We start from the raw sequence: 22,971 nt of genomic DNA on the forward strand, positions 1-22,971 counted from the left end.
GTAAGTGACACATCGCTGGAATCAGGGTTTCTGTCAGCTAATCTGAGAGCAGCATAATGTAGGGACAAATACCTGGTGACAGATTCCCTTTAAACTCATAAAACAGATGTACACTGACAACGTCTGAATTTTCACCACGGTTTTACTTATCTAGTATACAATTTTTACAAAAGGACCTTCAGTTCTTATTTTTCTTCTGCATTGAAATATACTGTATTTACATGCAGTTATACAGTGGTATGTAAAAGTGTGGGCACCCCCAGTCAAAATTACTATTATTGTGAACAGTAAGGGTATGTGCCCTCAATCAGGAGCCGCTGTGGGATTGAAGCTGCGTGTTTATGCAGCGTCAAACCCACAGAGTCCAGATGATACAGCGTAGTGGATGGGATTTCTAGAAATGTCCAAGATGTGTGCTTTTGAGGCTGCGGATCACCCACGGACACTGACATGCGGCACGTCTTTCAGACCCGCAGCATGTCAATTTCTCTTGCGGGTCCACATGTGGACTTTCCCCATAGACTAACATCAATGAGGAAAGTCCACGTGAAAAAAAACAAATCGCAGCTGCTCATTTGCATAATGAGGGCGGAAGTGGTGCGGCTATTCTGCAGTGTTGGGGCCGCACCGGCTCCGGATTGTGGGCACACACCCTTAAGCAAATTGAAGATTAAATGATGTCTAAGAGGCCTAAAGTTAAAGATGACACATTTCCCTTGTATTTTAGGCAAAATATATATATATATATATATATATATATATATATATATCAAATTCTTCCAGTTCTGTGAGATTCTTGGGTCATCTTACATGCACTGATATTTTGAGGTTTAGCCACAGATTTTCAATGATGTTCAGATTAGGGGACTGTGAGGGCCATTGTAAAACCTTCAGCTTGTGCCTTTTGAGGATTTTTTTTCTATTGTGGATTTTGATGTGTGTTTAGGATTATTATCCATTTGTAGAAGCCATCCTCTTTTCAACTTCAGCTTTTTTACAGATGGTGTTATGTTTGCATCATGAATTTGTTGAAATTTCATTGAATCCATTCTACCTTCTACCCGTGAAATATTGTAAATGTTCTGAAACGTTTGTCAAAGTTATCTGAGCACACAAATCTCAAAGGGTACCCAAACTTTTGCATTTTCCTTTTTGTACTTTTTAAAATGTAAAAAATGACAATATTCTTTTTTGCCTAAAATGCAAAGGAAATGTGTCATCTTTAACTTTAGGCCTTTTAGAGATCATTTTATCTTCAACTTGCTTAACTGTTCACAATAACAATAATTTTGACCAAGGGTGCCCAAACTTTTACATGCAACTGTAGACCAAATGTTCAGTGACTATATTTTCTGTTCAAATCACTAAAATATATGAATATCTGTAGGAGGTGCTCACATTACTGCAACTATTCAAGGCACCTATAAAGTAGACCTGGTCATATAAAGAAACATTTGAGACAAAACTTGCAAAAACGGTCTTCTTCAGGGTCAAAGCATATATATGGTGGAACTGAAAATCTTTGACCGCTAATCTGATTTAATAAGGAGGCAGCGTTCTCAAACTGACCCTCTTTTAAGACAATATTTTATAAGACAAGGTTATTAGTCTATCAACAAAAGCAAAACACATGCTATTAAAATACCTTGCCATAAGTTATCAATAACCAAAATATCATAAAAAAGCATGACAATTATAAAACCACAGCGTATAGGGATTCCAGCGTGTTTGATGGGTTTCATGCTTTTGATGTTATATTGGTTTATTGATAACTTATGATATAGTATTTTAATAACGTGTTTTTTGCTTTTAGTTTTTGTTACTAGACTGACATCCTCGTCTTATTAAAGGGGTTGTCCAGTCTAAATAAGTCTGCAGTTACTCTGTGTGACTGCAGACTGATGCATCCCCCCAGCGCACACACTGTGCGCTGCGAGGATTTCCGGATTCTGAGCCGTGAATGGCGGTGATGTATGTGTTATACATACTCCCGGCCAGAGCCCGTCCAGTGGGTGCGGCCTCACTCCGTACACTTGTATTGAGCGGGACTGCGCCCCGTCTAGTGACACAGCCATCGAATAGGCATACCCTGCTAGTGGGCGCAGCCTCGCTCATTAAAAGTGTACACAGACTTCTCATTTTAGACTGGACAACCCCTTTAACTCTTCAAGGTCGTGATACATTGGGTTAACTGTGATTGCCAGTGCAATAGAATCCTAGTTCTCCCACTTACACCTACATGAAACATATTAGGATAGGGAAATATTAGGGTAAAAATAGGGTTTGTCTGCCATTATTTTAAAGGATATCCAATGACAGCACACTGCGTTTAATGAATACATAAACTCCACTAACCATTAAAAATGTAAAGTACTTAGTGTTTTTTGATCAAAGAATGCAGAAGTTATCCAGCCACGTAAAGGTGTACGGATGGTCCCCATCGCTAATTACCTACCTCTACATTTTCCAAACCTTTACTCCATTACAATTATTTTGACTTGATGAATTCTATCTGACCATCCCAAAGATTGTGTGTTTGCAAATAACCACAATATGATTTAGAATGTCTCAAAAAAAGAGAACAGCAAAAGAGAGAATTATGATACTCTATAGGATTAAAAATGAGAATAATCAATACAATTGTATTCACTCCAACATAACCCTACAACTAAAATATTGTTATATGCAAGGTTCTCAGAGTCACATATACATATTTCATTTTTGTACTGGTATTACACATTCTATTTGCAGCAAAAGTAAATTTAAAAACAGTCTTTTATTTTATTAACCTTTTGGCTCTACTGTTGCCGGCTGCGGCTGAATAGTTTATAGCCCATGAGGTAATATGGCTGAACTGTGCTAACAAGCAGTGCATGTCAATTTCTTGATTGCAAAAGAAACAGACAATCGAGTCAATGGACTTCAGATTATAGAAATGATCAGCAAACACAAAAAATGTAATTAAAACGATTGTCCAGTTGTGAGATAAAAAAATATATATACGGCAATAACACCTAAAAGGCAAAGATCATTATTTTTTTTCTCCAATACATGCTTTTTTATTGCTTTGTAGATCAGGTCCATTAGGGCAGGGCTGTGATCTGTTCCTACAGCTTAGATATAGCGCCTACAGCCAATGCTTCCCCTAAGCCTCTACACACTGCGAGTGGAGAAGTTCGGGACATAAGATATGTGATCCAACACTGCTGCTGTACAGTATCAAAAAAATGTCAATTATCTAAGGTAAATTAATGTGTTCATGATAATATCCCTGGGGTGTAGGGAAGTAAATAGGTTAACGTAAGCATCCTTAGTGGCCATGGGCAGATAATGTCAGTATCCCCAGTAGCCTAGGTCAGAGAATGAGTTAATGTCTCTATACCCGGTGGTCTAAGGCCGAAAAACTGATTAATGTTGCATACCCAGCATCCAGTGGGTTTCTTACCCTTTAAGGCTTCAGCAACATTTATGTAGCAGGAAGGGTGAATAGTCAGTCATATCTGTTGTTACTCAAATTGCTCCATGTGGTTTTTCATCATTCATACAGAATGCTATCTATGCCCCTATCCCTCCTCCAGGCTGCTCCCTATGGCCAGCCTCTAACACAGACTTCTCCCTTTACCCACCCACCCACCCACATTGACTGCTGCTCATGATCCCCTCTCTTGCACAAACTGCTCTCAATGCCGACCTCCACACAGACTGCTCTTCATTACTCCTTTTCAAACAGAATGCTACCATGTGCATCTCATGCAACTTTTCTTCCACTGTATCTTCTCCTTTTAACTAGAGATCAGCAAAAAAATTTGCAGGATTTCTTGTCTGCTTGCCGCAGTTTACCCTAACCAATAATGTGTGCATGTGCAGCAGCAAACCTGGCCTTCAGTATACTGTTCCTAGAAATGAATGGGGCAATACGTGCATATGCTGCAGTGTGGACTTGTGTTGCTCATATGTAATCTGAAGCCATTCTAATTGCAAACAAGCAGTGAATAAAAAAAAATAGCCCATTGGTTTAAATGCACCAAATTGCTTACTGTACGATGACGGATACACTTGGGAACTTATTTATACTTTATTTGGTATCTAATTTTTGTAAAAACACTTATGTCATGGCACCTGCTCTATATTCCTTCACTCCCTTTCACTACTACATAATTGTGAGAATGCCATGAACATAGTCCCTGAAGCACATATCCATGCTGACAATATCATGAATGATTCTCATACTTAAATGCTTACCCGTACCTTTACTAGAATCCAATAAACAGTTATAATTGTTTCTGCCTTAGGGGATAAAATAATTGAAAAACTGTGAAATGTTTCATTTACTTAATTAAAAAAGTTGTACAATGTAATTAGTTAAAAATAATACTTCTTAATTCATCTCAAATTCAAAATTCTGCTGCCTACTTGTCTTTCATCAGCTTTGTTTCAGGAGGAAGGAAATTAACTTTTTAGTCCTATAATATTTTTTTTATTTATTTCTAGAGACATAATAATTGGACTCCAAACAACAAAAAAAAAAATTATGCAACACTGCAGAAACCATAGTCTGCCTGAAATAAACCGAATGGAGCATTGTATTTTAGTCACACTGTCTACTGGCTCCAGGGTTTTGTAAACTAATTCTCACGGCCTTTAAAATCTTCCCATTCCCTTTCTAATTAATCACAGCGTCAGAGCTGCAACATTTCAGTGCCCTCCTTTCGGACATTCAGCTGCAGATCCAATTTAATTTGTTGAGCTGTATTGATTAATTGTCACTCTTTAATCTTACTGAAGGATCTGTGTTTTGCTTCCAGGAATTCCCAGGTTCTGCATATCTCTACTTGATTAACTCCTTCATTGCAAACCAACAAGATCACTGGAGCATCGGCACAGCTTTTCTGACAATATCCAATGTCAGGATCTTTAAATGATCACTATTAAAATAAAGAGACCCAACACTTTTGTACTATAGCAACTAACGATATCGGACAAATGTCATAGACAAGTTAGCTAAAAATAGCTGAATTCAAAATCATCAATACCCCATAATTAGATAGATTAGTAGAGGTTAAATCTGTAAGTGCTGAGATTAGGATTAGAAGGATTTTCCTTTATGTCATGGATTCAGTCAAATTATTCTTCATTGGACATTATCCCTATTGCTCCTTCCCCATGTAAAAAAAGGCAGTACCACCAATAGTTGTAATTAAAATTATTGAAACTTTCTGCTGTTTGCAATAAACCAATCAAAGAAGAACAATTAAAAAAGCTGAACTAATATAACAAGTGGTTTATCCATATTTAAAAGGGTTTTCCCACAAACAAAGTTCATTTTAATCAATACATCTTGAAATAATAATAAGTTCCACAATTGGATGTGTTTAAATAAAACGTTCCTGTGCTGAGATAATCTTATAAATGTGCCCCTGCTGTGTACTGTGTAATGGCTGTGTAATGTCCCATGCAGGGACATGGTCTGATCATACCACATCTTCTGAGCAGGGGAGGAAGGAAAAGAGTATACAGACAGGACAGCATGGGGTCACAGCTGATTCTTTTAGTGAGGTAAAACATTTCCCAGCCTGTTTTTAAAAAATGTTTTACTTCAAAGAAAGAATCAGCTGCAATCCCATGCTGTCCTGTCTGTATATTCTTTTGCTTCCTCCCCTGCCCAGGAGATGTGGTATGATCAGACCATGTTCCTGCACGGTCAGACACAGCCATTACACAGTACACAGCAGGGGCACATTTATAAGATTATCTCAGCACAGGAACATTTTATTTAAACACATCCAATTGTGGAAATTATTATTATTCCAAGATCTATTGATTAAAATGAACTTGGTTTGTGGGAAAACCCTTTAACACAGAATGCCACCTTTAATGATTACTGAAGTCTCACAATTATACAAGTGTCTTTAGTACTAGCAGAGCACCTTTGGCTGTTATGACCAGCTGCAGATGTTTTACTTGAGGGAAAGATAGTGATGGAGAAGGGGTTATCCGAGTAGTGGACAACCTTTTAAACAGCTGTTGATTTTTATTATTGTGTCCATAGTGTGTATTTCAACTAGCCTCCTTCTGGTTCTCATAGACGTACACTTAGAGCTTGTGACTGTTAATGCTGACTTCTGGCAGTCAGAAGTTGCAGTCAAAAGATGGCGCTGTGGGACCGGAGCTGCACCTATAGACGGTGAAGATGACAGCAGGTAAGTATAAGACTAAGGTCAGGGACCTTAGATTAGTAGCACCACTCCAGCTCTAAAACCCAAAAACCACTGGAGTGGCGCTTTAAGTGCACAGACTGTCATTGTTCTCGGCAGCTGATTTATGGCCACAGACTCCCTGAAAGTTAAATGTGCAGGGAAATAGAGAGGCTGAAAAAGCAAAACAGTGCAACATTTTTAGTACAACCGAGTTGCAAAAGTAATTTTTAGCCCCAACTACATGATCTCCTTTGGAAGTCGCAGTGTTTAGATTTTAGAAATTGAAAAAGAGGAATTTTATTTTTTCTTATTAATTTATAATAATAATAATATAGTGGTTGTCTGTCTCTGAGGGTAATTGTTTAAAAACTTTTTAATTCTTCAAAACTGGAATCAGACACAAGCGTTTAGATATACAGTATTGTAGGAATTAATGAAAAGCCTAAATTAATAATAATAATCTTTATTTTTATATAGCACTGACATATTCCGCAGCGCTTTACATACATTATCATCGCGGTCCCCATTGGGGCTCACAATCTACATTCCCTATCAGTATGTCTTTGTAGTGTGGGAGGAAACCGGAGAACCTGGAGGAAACCCACACAAACACGGGGAGAACATACAAACTCCTTGCAGATGTTGTCCTTGGTGGGATTTGAACTCAGGACCCCAGCGCTGCAAGGCTGCAGTGCTAACCACTAAATTAAGATTCTATGGAAAAAAATTAAATCTTGACCCATATTAATGTGGTATTCCCATAGCAGCTTCTGTCTCTATGTGGCGGTACAAGAGGTTAGGGTTACAATGTTTCTGTAATACCCACAGAAGTCAATGGGAGTTATAGAAATAGCGTACCCAGAAATACCGCTTTGATGGACGACGTAGATCACATTCATGTGACGGTAATACACCTCTTGAACAGGAGCCATTTATTTTGTGTCATTAAAAGTATTGGGTCACAACAAAGCAGTGATACCTTACCCAAAAAAAGAACTTTCCTTGCTTTGTTCTAATGGGATCCAATCCTGGCACAGAATGTACAGCTCACATATGGAGATGTATCACAGCCAACTGCACCAATTCCAAAAAGAAATCCAAAATAAATTAAGTTCCATTCTATAACTTTCACACTTCTTTTCTTTGCTGCATGAAATCATCCATACGTGGATGAGTCTAATAGAGCAGTTTTTGCATTCACTTTTCACTACTATATTTAATAGGGAAAAAATGCAATAGTTATGGACTGTGAAAAAAATCCCTTTACTATACTGCTGAAGAAAATAAAAAAATCATTTGGTTTATAAATTACCGATAAAAGAAAAATACTGTACCAGTAAATATCCCAAAATGGTGTGTGGCTACAGAAAATTCAATTTCTTAGCGGTTGCCCTGGACCCCGGACAGCATTAACGGCATCCTGTGGACTATCAATGGGCTGCAAATGATTCCTCAAAGCCATGCAGGTCACTATCCAAGCACTTCATGGCTAAAGGGAGTGTTTCCAACTCTAACATAGAGGATTTTTTATCTGAGCCATCTAAATCACTGTTATTTCTAGCCACATACTGTTCTATAGAAATCAGTAGCTGTGCAGGGTGGGTTGTCACAGCGGTGATTTTATAGCCTGGGTTGCTAATAAAACCCAGTAGGAAGTTGCTGGAAGAAAAGAGTCGATTGTAGCGTCAAACCACTGAGAGTATGTCACATCCATCACATCCAACTGCCAAAATCACTCAGTCTTGACTTCAATGCGTGAGGTGCAAAAATGCAACTTAAATTTAAAGGGATGCTATAATCTATAATATAACGGCAGAAGCATGTCTCTGTCCGAAGCCTCGATAGACTGCACATGCGTGACGCGCAGTCTGGCTCCAGACAGAAGACCGCATCCAGCCATTACAGGTAAGACAGCCACTGCTATGGGGCCCGGGCCCGTGGCCGGAGGGGGCCCGTGAGGGCCCCAAGCAGCGTGGGAACAAGGAGGATAGGTGAGTAGGAGGTGGCGGCGACAGAGGAGTGGGTTGCGGCAGTGGAGGAGCGGCGCACACTACCACGTGTGCCCGCTGCTAAAGGGACATGAATATTCCCTCTGAGGCCACTCACATGGGCGTGGAGAAGACGGAATATTCATTCTCTTTAGTAGCGGGCACGGAGGAGTGCTGAGCTCCGGCTCCTGCTGTCAGTGGCCGCCGCTAAAGAGAAAGCATATTCACGCTTCTCCACGCCCATAGTCCCAGCGTGGAGAGGAGTGAATGTGTGGCAGCAGCTCACCTCGGCTTCTGAGAGCGCACGCAGCTCAGATGCCGACATGAGCTGCTGCAGACAGGACGCAGCGCTGGAGCAGAGGTGAGGAAGGAAGGTGAGTATAAGTGTTTATGACGCGCCCCCTGGGCCTGTGCTGTGCAGGGGGATACCCGGAGCCGGATCGCTGGGGGTTGTAGTCCTCCGTGGCGGTGACCCGGTCCGTGCCCAGGGCGGTCAAACCAGTGGCAGTCTATTGGTGTTATAATAAGTGTCCGACTACGCCACCCGGGGATTGCGGTCAGTGGGGACCGCCGCTGCGCTGCAGACCGCTGAGGCTGATGTAGTTTGCGCAGCCGAGTATGGGATAACTCCCCACGGGAGAAGTATTGCCTCAGGACAGCTAGTGTGGATGCTGGGAGTGATAGTGTGAGCGTCCCAGTACTAATGGTGCTGGTGCGGCGATGAAACACAGAGACGTGTGGTTGCAGTTTCCAATGCTTTACTCACAGTTCTTTACTGGTCCTAGTCACCTCGGTACCGGCGGTGACTGCCCAAGCCGTGCTGCGTCCACCAGGCAAGGGGCTCGACCAACTCCCAGGCAATTCCAGAGCGTGGCACAGGACTCCCTTCCTTTCCTTTCTCTGGCCGTCCCCACCAGTGACCCACCTTTGTCCAGCTTCCTCGGGCCTTCTGTCGGCGAAACCTCTCTCTGGTTTCCCTGACCCTATGTGGTATGCTTTCCTGGTGGATGTAGTGAGGGGTCGCACCAAGATGTGGTCACAACCTCCGGTTTTGGCTGAGGATTAGTCGCCTCCACCAATTTGGGTTCCGGTACCCTGCTCTGCCAACCCTTCACCCTGTATCTCCTGGGCATATGGGGTTCCTTCTGTCCTCGTGTCTCTGGGCCTTTCTCTGTGTTCCTGTTCCTTGCTTCCTTTCTTACTGTCCTTTCTGTTCATTCTCCTTTCTCTCTCTCTCAGGCTCCAGCCTCCTGACAAGGCCTGCCTGCGGAGCAGAGCCCATGCAGGGGCTCTGCTTCCTGTCTTCTCCTCTCACTCTTGACTTCTTCTCTGCACTGCACTGACTACTGTCCTAAGATGGTGCCCACCTTATATACCTCCTTCTAACACCCGAGCCCAGGTGACTAGCAACCAATGGGCTCCTACCTATGCCCAGAGACCCACCCCTATCTGCTCCTACACCACTGGGTTTTCCTCCCCCTCCCCACTCCAGCCAGGAACACATGCTGTCGTGCCTGCACTTCTGTCTAGTGGGAGCACCGTTGAGCTGTCCCTCGGAAATGGGGTGTGTGTGGTGCATGCAGCTTACTGAGTCCTGGTCCACACTCCATCCTTACCCGGGAGTGGAATATCACACCTCTGGTTCGAGGTGCAATACCCCTGTAGCAGCCGAGCCCTCGGGGTGCTACATTTATTGTTTTATGTGTGCAGTGATTGGGGGGATGAGGAAGCCACACATACCAGGAATGGGGGATTGAGGAGGCCACACATACCAGGATTGGGGGTTGAGGAGGCCACACATACCAGGAATGGGTGATTGAGGAGGCCACACATACCAGGATTTGGGGATTGAGGAGGCCACACATACCAGGATTTGGGGATTGAGGAGGCCACACATACCAGGATTTGGGGATTGAGGAGGCCACACATACCAGGATTTGGGGATTGAGGAGGCCACACATACCAGGATTTGGGGATTGAGGAGGCCACACATACCAGGATTTGGGGATTGAGGAGGCCACACATACCAGGATTGAGGGGTTGAGGAGGCCACACATACCAGGATTGGGGGGTTGAGGAGGCCACACATACCAGGATTGGGGGGTTGAGGAGGCCACACATACCAGGATTGGGGGGTTGAGGAGGCCACACATTCCAGGAATGGGGGATTGAGGAGGCCACACATTCCAGGAATGGGGGATTGAGGAGGCCACACATACCAGGAATGGGGGATTGAGGAGGCCACACATGCCAGGGATTAGGGGATTGAGGAGGCCACACATACCAGGATACTTGGATTGAGGAGGCCACACATAAAAGGAATGGGGGGTTGAGGAGGCCACACATACCAGGAATGGGGGGTTGAGGAGGCCAAACATACCAGGAATGGGGGATTGAGGAGGCCACACATACCAGGAATGGGGGATTGAGGAGGCCACACATGCCAGGGATTAGGGGATTGAGGAGGCCACACATACCAGGATACTTGGATTGAGGAGGCCACACACACCAGGATTGGGGGATTGAGGAGGCCACGCATACCAGGAATGGGGGATTGAGGAGGCCACGCATACCAGGATTTGGGGATTGAGGAGGCTACGCATACCGGGATCGGAGATGAGGGGAGCCACGCATACCACGATTGGGGATGAGGGGAGCCACGCATACCGGAAATAGGGATGAGGGGTGGAGCCACGCATACCGGAAATGGGGATGAGGGGGGGAGCCACGCATACTGGAAATGGGGATGAGGGGGGGAGCCACGCATACCGGAAATGGGGATGAGGGGGGGAGCCACGCATACCGGGATCGGGGATGAGGGGAACCATGCATACCGGGATCGGGGATGAGGGGAGCCACGCATACCGGGATCGGGGATGAGGGGAGCCACGCATACCGGGATCGGGGATGAGGGGAGCCACGCATACCGGGATCGGGGGTGAGGAGAGCCACGCATACCGGGATTGGATGGTGGGGACAGGATGGGGGCAGCACATACCAGCATGGGAGACCATATACCAATAAAAATGCTCGCCACCCGGGGCGTAGAACGGGTTGAATAGCTTGTTTTCTAATAACCAAATATAAAGAGAACAGACTGGCAAATATACAGGGTGTCCAGCCATAGGTCAGTGGTTAGAGGCCAACAGAAGATATTTTAGCAATTCTTGCACTAAGCTACGCAGGTTATAGAAAGCTGAATAAAATGATACCTTTTATCTACGATTAGATGTCTTATTCCAGAAAAATCTACATTTTCTTAATCTATAAATGAGCTGTTAAGATCTATGTCCGGACATAGATCTCCCTGAGAATCTGCATCCAGAGGTTATTTTAAATGAAAGGAGGTGTTATCAGTGTGAGACATGTCATGACTGACAGTCTGTGTCCAGATCTAAATGTCTCACACTGGTAATTTATCGGGAGGCAGATTCTCAGGGAGATCTGTGTCAAGCCCATAGATCTTAACAGATAATTTACATATTAAGAAAAACGTGAATTTCTCTGGAATATGATATCAAATCACAGATATCAAGGTATCATTTTATTCAGCTTCCTATGACCTACATACCCTATAGACGGCTTAGGAGGGTTGATCCTACTGACTGATTTCTATAAGGCAGCTTTTGACTTAGTTTTTGTTATGAAACTTGAGAACAGGGAATCACAAGAACAGATTCTAGAAAATATTCTACTGCCAAAATTTCTATGTGACCAACCCTTAGATTATCTAAAGTTTGCGCCTAGGAGCTTGGTCTGTTCTAAAACTACAAGACGAGTATTATGGATGAAGCAAAAATAAGGGAATGTTTCATCCAAAAAACATTTTTGTTCACAACCTTTTCAACCTACTAAAATGTTTAGTGCGTAATTAGACAAAATCCTGCTGTCACCTGGTATGGGAAGAGTTTTGTCATTTACTCAGGTAACCAAATAGTCAAGCTACAAGTCTCATTATTTTCAAAATAAAAGGTCTCCATAATACAGTATAGATACAAAGATAGAAAAAAAGAATACAGTTCTTCTTCAACTTTTCTCTTATTCGGGATGACGTATGCTTCCACATCTTGTTCTAAATCTATAGTGGTTCTTTTGGAGTCTCTCCGACTCAAGTGGATTTTTTTTATTTGCCATCTCTATGATTAGCTTGTGAAAACCTTGTGTCACAGTCATCTTTTATCTAATCTGAAACATGAAACATTGGTTACTCGAAAATTGTGACAATTGAAATATATAGTCTGTTTTCGTCAAACACCCAGAATGTGTAGATAACATCATCATCAAAAGAGAGGCTAACAAACATTCTGTAGGGAATCAAACTTCACCCTTCCAATTCAGTTTGCAGCATACGACTGCCAGTCAGCCCTAGGCCTTCTTGCATCCTCAATAGATGCTGTCCAAGGCAACTGCAGCAGAACATTTCAAGATCCTAGAACTCAGATACAAAGGCCCTGGAGATCTCATGGCCATATTTTGATCTGTAAAATGGGACCTCGTGTGGATCTCAAAAGGACTCTTAAACTCAGGTAAATCTTTTCTATAGTCAAGAAAAGGGTCTCCTAACCATGAATGACTTATGTCTCAGGTTGAGGCCTGGATGCCGATGTAGAAACTCATCACACTCAAAAGAAGTGGCATCTTTTGGAAATTCATCTTTCAACAAGAACAAGAGCACCACAGATGGGCACTTAATAGTTGAATGCAAAAATGCTGAAATATTCCTATTCTGAAGCGCATGTTCTATCTAGAATGCATACTCTAACAACCTAAGGAATGAGCAAGAAGATCTCAAAATCAAAGTGTCCTCAGAGGATTTGATAAAGAATGAGCGAGAGGATCTCAAAATCAAAGTGTCCTCATATGATCTGATTGAAATTCTTACTCCTTCCTAAAGACTTGCAACTGTCAAGTCTAGAATTTTTCTTTTTGCTTGCTATAAATAACAGCAAACTTCCTAATTCACTTAGCTCTCTCCTCCAGTTCTAACAAGAAGGTTACCAGAATCACCTGAAGCCAAATACATTGCTCAAAAAAATAAAGGGAACACTCAAATAACACATCCTAGATCTGAATGAATGAAATATTCTCATTGGACACTTTGTTCTGTACAAAGTTGAATGTGCTGACAACAAAATCACACAAAAATCATCAATGGAAATCAAATTTATTAACCAATGGAGGCCTGGATTTGGAGTCACCCCCAAAATTAAAGTGGAAAAACACACTACAGGCTGATCTAACTTTGATGTAATGTCCTTAAAACAAGTCAAAATGGGGCTCAGTATTGTGTGTGGTCTCCACGTGTCTGTATGACTTCCCTACAATGCCTGGGCATGCTCCTGATGAGGTTGCGGATGGTCTCCTGTGAGATCTCCTCCCAGACCTGGACTAAAGCATCCGCCAACTCCTGGACAGTCTGTGGTTCAACGTGACGTTGGTGGATGGAGCGAGACATGATGTCCCAGATGTGCTCAATAGGATTCAGGTCTGGGGAACGGGCGGGCCAGTCCATACCCTCAATGCCTTCATCTTGCAGGAACTGCTGACACACTCCAGCCACATGAGGTCTGGCATTGTCCTGCATTAGGAGGAACCCAGGGCCAACTGCACCAGGATATGGTCTCACAAGGGGTCTGAGGATCTCATCTTGGTACCTAATGGCAGTCTGGTGAGCACATGGAGGGCTGTGTGGACCTCCAAAGAAATGCCACACCACACCATTACTGACCCACTGCCAAACCGGTCATGCTGAAGGATGTTGCAGGCAGCAGACCACTCTCCACGGCGTCTCCAGACTCTGTCACGTCTGTCACATGTGCTCAGTGTGAACCTGCTTTCATCTGTGAAGAGCACAGGGCGCCAGTGGCGACTTTGCCAATCCTGGTGTTCTGTGGCAAATGCCAAGCGTCTTGCACGGTGTTGGGCTGTGAGCACAACCCCCATCTGTGGACGTCGGGCCCTCATACCACCCTCATGGAGTCGGTTTCTAACCTTTTGTGCAGACACATGCACATTTGTGGCCCGCTGGAGGTCATTTTGTAGGGCTCTGGCAGTGCTCCTCCTGTTCCTCCTTGCACAAAAGTGGAGGTAGAGGTCCTGCTGCTGGGTTGTACAATCTTGACCGAGGCTATTAAGTGCGTGGTTGGTATGAACCTGAAATTGAAGAAGATTTTAATATGGGGGAAAACTGGGACGGACAGATAGTGTGTTTAGGCGATAGGCCAGTCTAAAGAAATGTGTTTTTAGGGTCAGCTTGAAACTGTGGGTATTGGGAATTAATCGAACTGTCCTGGGTAGTGCATTCCAAAGAATTGGCGCAGCACGCGAGAAATCTTGGAGACGGGAGTGGGAAGTTCGGATTATGGAGGATTTTAGTTTTAAGTCATTGGCAGAACGGAGGGCACGTGTAGGGTGGTAGACTGAGACAAGGGAGGAGATGTAGGGGGGTACTGAAGCATGGAGCGCTTTGTCGGTAAGCGTGATAAGTTTAAATTGAACTCTATATTGGATGGGCAACCAATGCAATGACTGGCACAGGGAAGAGGCATCGGTGTAGCGGTTGGCGAGGAATATGATCCTGTCTGCTGCATTATGGACGGATTGGAGAGGGGAGAGTTTAGTAAGAGGGAGCCCGATAAGTAGAGAGTTGCAGTAGTCCAGACGAGAATGAATAAGAGCTACAGTAAGAGTTTTTGCCGAGTCAATGGTGAGAAAAGTCCTGATTCTTGAGATGTTTTTGAGATGTAGATGACATGAACGAGCGAGTGATTTGATGTGAGGAGTGAAGGAAAGATCTGAATCAAAAATGACTCCAAGACAGCGGGCTTGTTGCTGGGGAGTAATGGTTGAGCCACAAATGGAAATGGCAATATCGGGCACAGGTAGGTTAGTGGAGGGAGGAAATACGAGTAGTTCAGTTTTAGACAGATTAAGTTTTAGACAGAGGGAGGACATAATGTTAGACACAGCAGAAAGACAATCACTGGTCTTTTGTAGTAATGCAGGGGTGATGTCCGGAGCAGAGGTGTATAATTGGGTGTCATCAGCATAGAGATGGTACTGAAAACCGAATCTGCTGATTGTTTGTCCAATGGGAGCGGTGTATAAGGAGAAAGGAAGAGGGCCTAGGACTGATCCTTGAGGAACCCTGACAGTAAGGGGAAGGAGAGAGGAGGAGGAGCTGGCGAAAGACACAGAGAAGGAGCGGTCAGAGAGATAGGAGGAGAACCAGGAGAGAACAGTGTCCTTGAGGCCAATAGTGTGGAGCATAGTGAGGAGGAGCTGGTGATCCACAGTGTCGAATGCTGAAGCGAGATCAAGGAAAATCAGCCGGGAGTAGTGACCATTACATTTAGCTGTTAGTAGATCATTAGAGACTTAAGTGAGGGCAGTTTCAGTAGAATGTAAAGAGCGGAAACTAGATTGTAAAGGGTCAAGAAGAGAGTTGTCTGAGAGATAGTGGATTAGACAGGAATGGACCAGGCGTTCCAGGAGTTTAGAGATAAAGGGAAGATTGGAAACAGGTCTGTAGTTGGCCGTGCAGTTCTGGTCAAGGGATGTTTTTTTAAGTAATGGATGTATGTTGGCATGTTTAAAAGAAGAGGAAAAGATACCAGATGAGAGGGAGAGGTTGAAAATTTTAGTTAGGTGAGTGGTGACAGCTGGAGAAAGGGACTGAAGGAGATGTGAGGGAATAGGGTCACTGGTGCAGGTGGTAGGGCGAGAAGATGCAAGGAGCCTGATCACTTCATTTTCCGTGACTGGTTCGAAGTCAGAAAGTGAGCAAGATACAATGTGGCGGGGGAGAGCATGCATAACGTTTGGGGATTGGGAGGAAATTTCATGTCGGATATGGTCAATTTTTTTTTTGAAATAATTGGCCAGATCGTCAGCGCTGAGGTCGGTGATCGGGGCCTGTGCTGTTTGATGGACTAGAGAATGAAACGTGTCAAAGAGTCTTTTAGGATTATTGGAAAGTGAGATGATGAGGTTGTTAAAGTAGGTGTGTTTGGAGAGGTGAAGCGCAGAGTTATATGTTTTCAGCATAAATTTATAATGGAGGAAATCTTCGGGCAGATTAGATTTTCTCCACAGCCTTTCAGCGCACCTGGAGCACCGCTGGAGAAGACGTGTTTGAGGCGTGTGCCAGGGTTGTCGCCGTCTATGCCTAATTGTCCTTTGTGTAGGAGGTGCGGCTTCATCCAGGGCGCATAGCATTATTTCGTTATAATGCTTCAATGTAGAGTCGGGACATGAGAGGGAGGAGATTGGGGCCAATGATGATTGCAACTTTTTCATAAATTTCTGGGTGTTAATGGCGCGTATATTTCTATAAGTGTGGAAAGTGGGGGTGTCTTGAGTAGCCTCACAGTTCTTGACAGAGAATGAAAGAAGATTATGGTAAGAGAGAGTGGAAGGGGAGCGTTAGTAAAGTCATGTACTGAGCAAAGCCGGGAGAAGATCAGGTCCAATGTGTTCCCATCCTCATGTGTAGGAGAATTAGCAAGCTGTGAAAGGCCGAAGGAGGAGGTTAGTGATAAAAGATGAGTGGCAGATGGGGAAAGAGAATTGCCAATTGGGATGTTAAAATCTCCCATGATTATCATGGGGATGTCGCAGGATAGAAAATTTGGAAGCCAGGCAGCAAAGTGATCCAGGAACTGACGGGAGGGACCTGGAGGACGATAGACAACCACCACTCGCAGGGAGAAGGGCCGGTAGAGTCTGACTGTGTGGGCCTCAAAAGAAGGGAAGATAAGGGAGGGTACTGGGGGGGATAACCTGAAAAGTACATTTTGTTGAAAGAAGCAGACCAACACCTCCACCTGATCTGTTGTCAGGTCTCGGAGTATGAGAGAAGTGTAGGCCACCATAGGAGAGAGCTGCAGCGGCGGTGGTGTCCGACTGCTGGATCCAGGTTTCAGTGAGAGCCAGATGGTTGAGGGAATTAGAGAGGAAAAAGTCATGGATGTAAGAGAGTTTATTACATGCTGAGCGCACATTCCAAAGGGCACAGTTGAATGAGACAGAAGATATACAGGGAATATTAATGAGATTAGCAGGGTTTCTGAATGTAACAGGGAAAGAGTTAGTGTTATTATTTCTGGAGGGTCCTGGATTAGGAGAAATATCACCTGCGACTAAGAGAAGGAAGATACAGAGAGTGAGCAGATGGTTGAGTGATTTGTGAGAGCGTTTCCAGTGTTGAATGGTGGGAATGAATGGATCTGTGTGGTATAACATTGTGAAGAGAGCATGACAGCTGTACATAGGAGAAGAGAGGAAAGAGGGGTTAATATGGATGAAGTGTGCCGAATTTGTGGGAGAACGGTGAATGTGTATGATGGTAGTTGCCAGAACGTAAATGGCACAAATACAGTTATATGAAAAAGTTTGGGCACCCCTATTAATCTTAAGCTTAATGTTTTATAAAAATTGGTGTTTTTGCAACAGCTATTTCAGTTTGATATATGTAATAACTGTTGGACACAGTAATGTTTCTGCCTTGAAATGAGGTTTATTGTACTAACAAAAAATGTGCAATCTGCATTCAAACACAATTTGACAGGTGCATAAGTATGGGCACCATTATTATTTTCTTGTTTTAAATACTCCTACCTACTTTTTACTGACTTACTAAAGCACTTTTTTTGCTTTTGTAACCTCATTGAGCTTTGAACTTCATAGCCAGGTGTATGCAATCATGAGAAAAGCTACTTAAAGTGGCCACTTGCAAGTTGTTCTCCTGTTTTAATCTCCTCTGAAGAGTGGCATAATGGGCTCCTCAAAACAACTGTCAAATGATCTGAAAACAAAGATTATTCAACATAGTTGTTCAGGGGAAGGATACAAAAAGTTGTCTCAGAGATTTAACCTGTCAGTTTCCACTGTGAGGAACATAGTAAGGAAATGGAAGAACACAGGGACAGTTCTTGTTAAGGCCAGAAGTGGCAGGCCAAGAAAAACATCAGAAAGGCAGAGAAGAAGAATGGTGAGATCAATCAAGGACAATCCTCAGACCACCTACAGAGAGCTGCAGCATCAACTTGCTGCAGATGGTGTCACTGTGCATCGGTCAACTATACAACGCACTTTGCACAAGGAGAAGCTGTATGGGAGAGTGATGCGAAAGAAGCCGTTTCTGCAAGCACGCCACAAACAGAGTCGGCTGAGGTATGCAAAAGCACATTTGGAGAAGCCACTTTCTTTTTGGAAGAAGGTCCTATGAACTGATGAAACCAAGATTGAGTTGTTTGGTCATACAAAAAGGCGTTATGCATGGCGGAAAAAAAACACAGCATTCCAAGAAAAACACTTGCTACCCACAGTAAAATTTGGTGGACGTTCCATCATGCTTTGGGGCTGTGTGGCCAATGCCGGCACCGGGAATCTTGTTAAAGTTGAGGGACCCATGGATTCCACTCAGTATCAGCAGATTCTTGACAATAATGTTCAAGAATCAGTGACAAAGTTGAAGTTACGCAGGGGATGGATCTTTCAGCAAGACAATGATCCAAAACACCACTCCAAATCTACTCAGGCATTCATGCAGAGGAACAATTACAATGTTCTGGAATGGCCATCCCAGTCCCCAGACCTGAATATCATTGAACATTTGTGGGATCATTTGAAGAGGGCTGTCCATGCTCGGCGACCATCAAACTTAACTGAACTGGAATTGTTTTGTAAAGAGGAATGGTCAAAAATACCTTCATCCAGGATCCAGGAAATCATTAAAAGCTACAGGAAGTGTCTAGAGGCTGTTATTTTTGCAAAAGGAGGATCTACTAAATATTAATGTCACTTTTCTGGTGAGGTGCCCATACTTATTCACCTGTCAAATTTTGTTTGAATGCAGATTGCACATTTTCTGTTAGTACAATAAACCTCATTTCAAGGCAGAAACATTACTGTGTCCAACAGTTATTACATATATCAAACTGAAATAGCTGTTGCAAAAACACCAATTTTTTATAAAACATTAAGCTTAAGATTAATAGGGGTGCCCAAACTTTTTCATATAACTGCACAAATGGTGAATACTGTTTGCAAAACAGATGACCTGGAAGCAAGTTTGTTTAATTGTCTTGCATGTCTTACCTGTCTCCGGCCCAACTGCCAGATCTAACTGCCGAGACACTTTGATAAAATATGGCACTTCGATAAAGTATGCACAAATGCTATATGCATAAATGCCCCTGCATAAATGCTGCCCCTTGACTATGTCTCAATATATAGGGATGTATCTGCTTAGATCTACACAGATTTAACTCGTTAGCAATCAATCAACTAGCTTAAGACAACAGGAGACAATAAAACTGCAGAAAAAAAATCAGACTGGCAACTCAACATGGATCATAAACTCTTAAAGTAAGTGTGATGACCTAAAAGTATCATGGATTAAACAACGTAGATGCATGATATATATTTTATATATATATATATATATATATATATATATATATATATATACCAGTGATTGATTAGCTGCAGAGCATTGCAAGTAACATGGAGATACAATGTAGATTTCAAAAGAGATAACACGGAGCAGAGGAGTGAGATATATATACCAGTGATTGATTAGCTGCAGAGCATATTTTTGAGTTACCAGGTTTTTCAAAGCATTAAGTGAACTTAGACCATAATTTCATAGCAAGTTCTATCTTAAGATCTTATTATAGTGCTAAAATGATCTCAAGTAAGTGGATCAGCAAACTTAAAGCCTGGTCTCGCAAAATATCCTACCGTAGAGTTTTTCTGGACCATTTTATTTTTAGAGTAATGCTAGATTTCATTCACCTCCTAAATTAATCAAGAGATTGTTATGCCGGTGTTTTCTAAACTCAACAATTGATTCATAAAATATTCTTTACCTGCTAAACTTAACGAGTGGTTCTTACTTACTTTTAGATGTCCAAAACTAAAAGAAAAGCAGAATTTATTTTTCTCTAGTTTTCACATAGTAACATTGGTGAGAAGACTATAAAATCTCATTTTGCCAGATGGATAAAGAAAAACGTAAAATTATTGTATAAAGTTGTTAAAGTGCCTTTAACTCTCTGGGCATAACATACATGAGCCAAAACTGCCTCATGAGCAGAAGTAGGCCAAATTGGGACAAATCTGCAAAATGCTTTGCTCTTGATGATTAAGAACTACTTGCTGAACGTAAGCTCTGCAGAGGGTAAGCTTTGGCAAAACAGAGCAGTGAAAAGCTTCTAGTAGTTAGCCCTCTGTTACGGATCCGGGTGGTGGAACCTCTGTGCTATGATAAAAGGAGGGACCAGAGGGGCGTAACTAAGTGCCTGCCCGGACTGACCCTGGCCACACGCTGGCTTAGTCGACTCCGTGAACCAAGGAGGGACCGGGAAGGTGAACCAGGTGCCACTCTGGGACCGACCTTGTGTGAGAGCAGGCGACCACCACGGGACTGATGGCTGAAGCCGACAGGCAGAGCATATGAGCACAGGTGGTAGACAGGCAGGTGATGCGGGTAGACAAGCAGGCGGGCACGGCTGATAGACAGGCTGGTGGGAACTGGAACCTGAGGGCTGGAGAGAGTGTTAGCACACAAACAACAATCTTGCACAGGCACCTCCATTTTGGAGGAGGTGCCTTATATAAGGGCAGTCCTCCGGCCGTTGGCCAGGGACTCTTTAGGATGTCCCCTTTAAGAGGGAGCGTGCGCGCTCTAAGTTCAGTGCCCGGGGAACTGCGTGTGGTGCACGCACCCTGGGCAGATGCAGCAGAGGATGCCGGACCGGGACCGCGGCGGTGAGAGGATCGACGTCTTTGCCCGGCAGGAGGCAGAGACGCCGACGCTACACCCTCATTTATTATTGCATCTTAAATCTACTATGTTCTACCATAGAATAATATGAAACTTGAAAATGTATTTTCCTTTATTATTTCCTGGAGTCAGCAGACAGCACAATACACTTAAGTCATTTCTTAATTGCCAACAAATGAGGAAAACATTGTCCTTTCATGGTGATCATTTTGTCATTCAATAAAATAATTTCCTGAAATCTAGAATGACTTTGACCTTTCCTAAAATGCATCTACATTTCTCCTACCTTTCTACAACACACAGCCACTCTGATTCACTGAAAGAATGGCAAGGATTCTCACATACTGCACTGCATTGTGTAAAATGGTAGTTACAACCTTATCTGATCCTACTCCATCAACCTGTCTCTAATTCAGTTCTCCTGGTTTTGACCTTTGATATCTCTTGACCTTGTCTGTGTTATCTGATTTTGTGTTATTACTGCCCTCTCCCCAACAGCCAGCAGCTACTCTGTAGACACAACCTAGGGGTCCCTGTTATAAGTCAAGATCCCTGAGTAGGGAATGGTGAAGGCCATGCTACCTCTGGGAGTGGCTGCCCTTGGAAACCCTATTAAGAGTTGCCTGGTTTTCACATATCATACTTACTCAGATAATAAATAAAAAGTCAGAGATACAAACTCAAACTACCCATCACCAAAATTGGGCACCAGTCTGGCCATAGATTGTGCACTAAGCACTGCGATGACTCAACAAAAAAAATTCATGATATCTGAATTAGCACCCTGTGCATTTGTAGACCGCAATTAGTGGGCGCTCATGATGAATTAACAGGGCCTTCCAACAATAAAACTTCCATAAATATCCATATATATATAATCTACTTGCCCATTGATGACCCAACAGGTAGCATAACACATCTCATGGAGCAATGCATCTCAAAGACTCCATTATTCTACTATAATCAGGATTTTTTTATGATTGTATGCAATTCAACTACGCGTATACTGCCAAAAATTATGTAAGACAGAGCACACTGTGACTCCATATGCATCAATATAGGGAATGGCCCCATTGGTGCATACTCCCGAATCTGTTTTGCAGTGGTTTGAACATAAGTCCCAACCGAGCCATTGAATGTAGTGGCAAATGCTACGTGAACGCTGCCTTAGAAGTATAGCGGATTATGGCAAATGCCCTGTATGATTTATTAGCTGTATTAACTTTTTTGTAACAGGGGATGTATGTAAACAAGTTTGAAGCTATTAATGTGCCTTTATCTATACTTTGTGCACTGTGGGTACTCAGGTAGGATAAGATCACAGGTAACCTGTGCAGTAGGCTACGTTGATCTAGGTGGGACCAACTTATAAAACAGATACTGTGCCTCATGATGAAAGCTAGTAGATAGTAGCTGGATAAAGTGTGCAACAAAGCGCAGTCAGCCAAAAGGCACACTATTAGTTAAAGGCAACCTGCTTTTAGAATGTTAGCTCCCTATCTCAAGGCCCTTTAATGCTTATTAATACCATATCTTGCTTGTAGTATTTTGTTTGGAAATTGTAGAGCGAACATATGCACAAATGTTCTGTGCACCTTTTACGTAGAGATGAGCATTGTTCTACTCGAACTGTTCGCCAATCTCAAATTCGAGCTGTTTTGGGCGGTGTTCGAGCCGTTCGGCGAACACGAACAATTTGAGAAAAATTCGGCTGTTCGAGGTTATGTTCGATAACTGTTCGTGCACCAAAATCATAACTGGATTTTTTCTCAGTAATGATGAAAATTAATGTTAATACGCAGTTTGAGTGTACAGCGGGGTGGGGGGAGGGGCAGGGGATGGATCTCTGCAGGAACAATGAAGATCTCCATTTTTTTTTCTCTTTCCCGCATTTGCAGTGGGGAGGTGCAATCTGTCAGCCTATCAGCAGCGCACACACGGAGCGAAGTGCTTTTTTTCACACAAGCAAGGGCATGTGTCATTGGCAGTGTATGTC

At 43.2% G+C, this 22,971-nt stretch overlaps 1 protein-coding gene across 1 annotated transcript in view; it reads left to right on the forward strand.

Annotated features, from left to right (window-relative positions):
- VWC2L (von Willebrand factor C domain containing 2 like) overlaps positions 1-22,971 on the forward strand; it is a 322,838-nt gene that overhangs the window by 248,385 nt on the left and 51,482 nt on the right. The window lies entirely within an intron of this gene.

The sequence above is a fragment of the Phyllobates terribilis genome, unplaced genomic scaffold (genome assembly GCF_046119375.1).
Source record: "Phyllobates terribilis strain yellow unplaced genomic scaffold, ASM4611937v1 Scaffold_9__5_contigs__length_417890890, whole genome shotgun sequence".
Classification (NCBI taxonomy): domain Eukaryota; kingdom Metazoa; phylum Chordata; class Amphibia; order Anura; family Dendrobatidae; genus Phyllobates; species Phyllobates terribilis.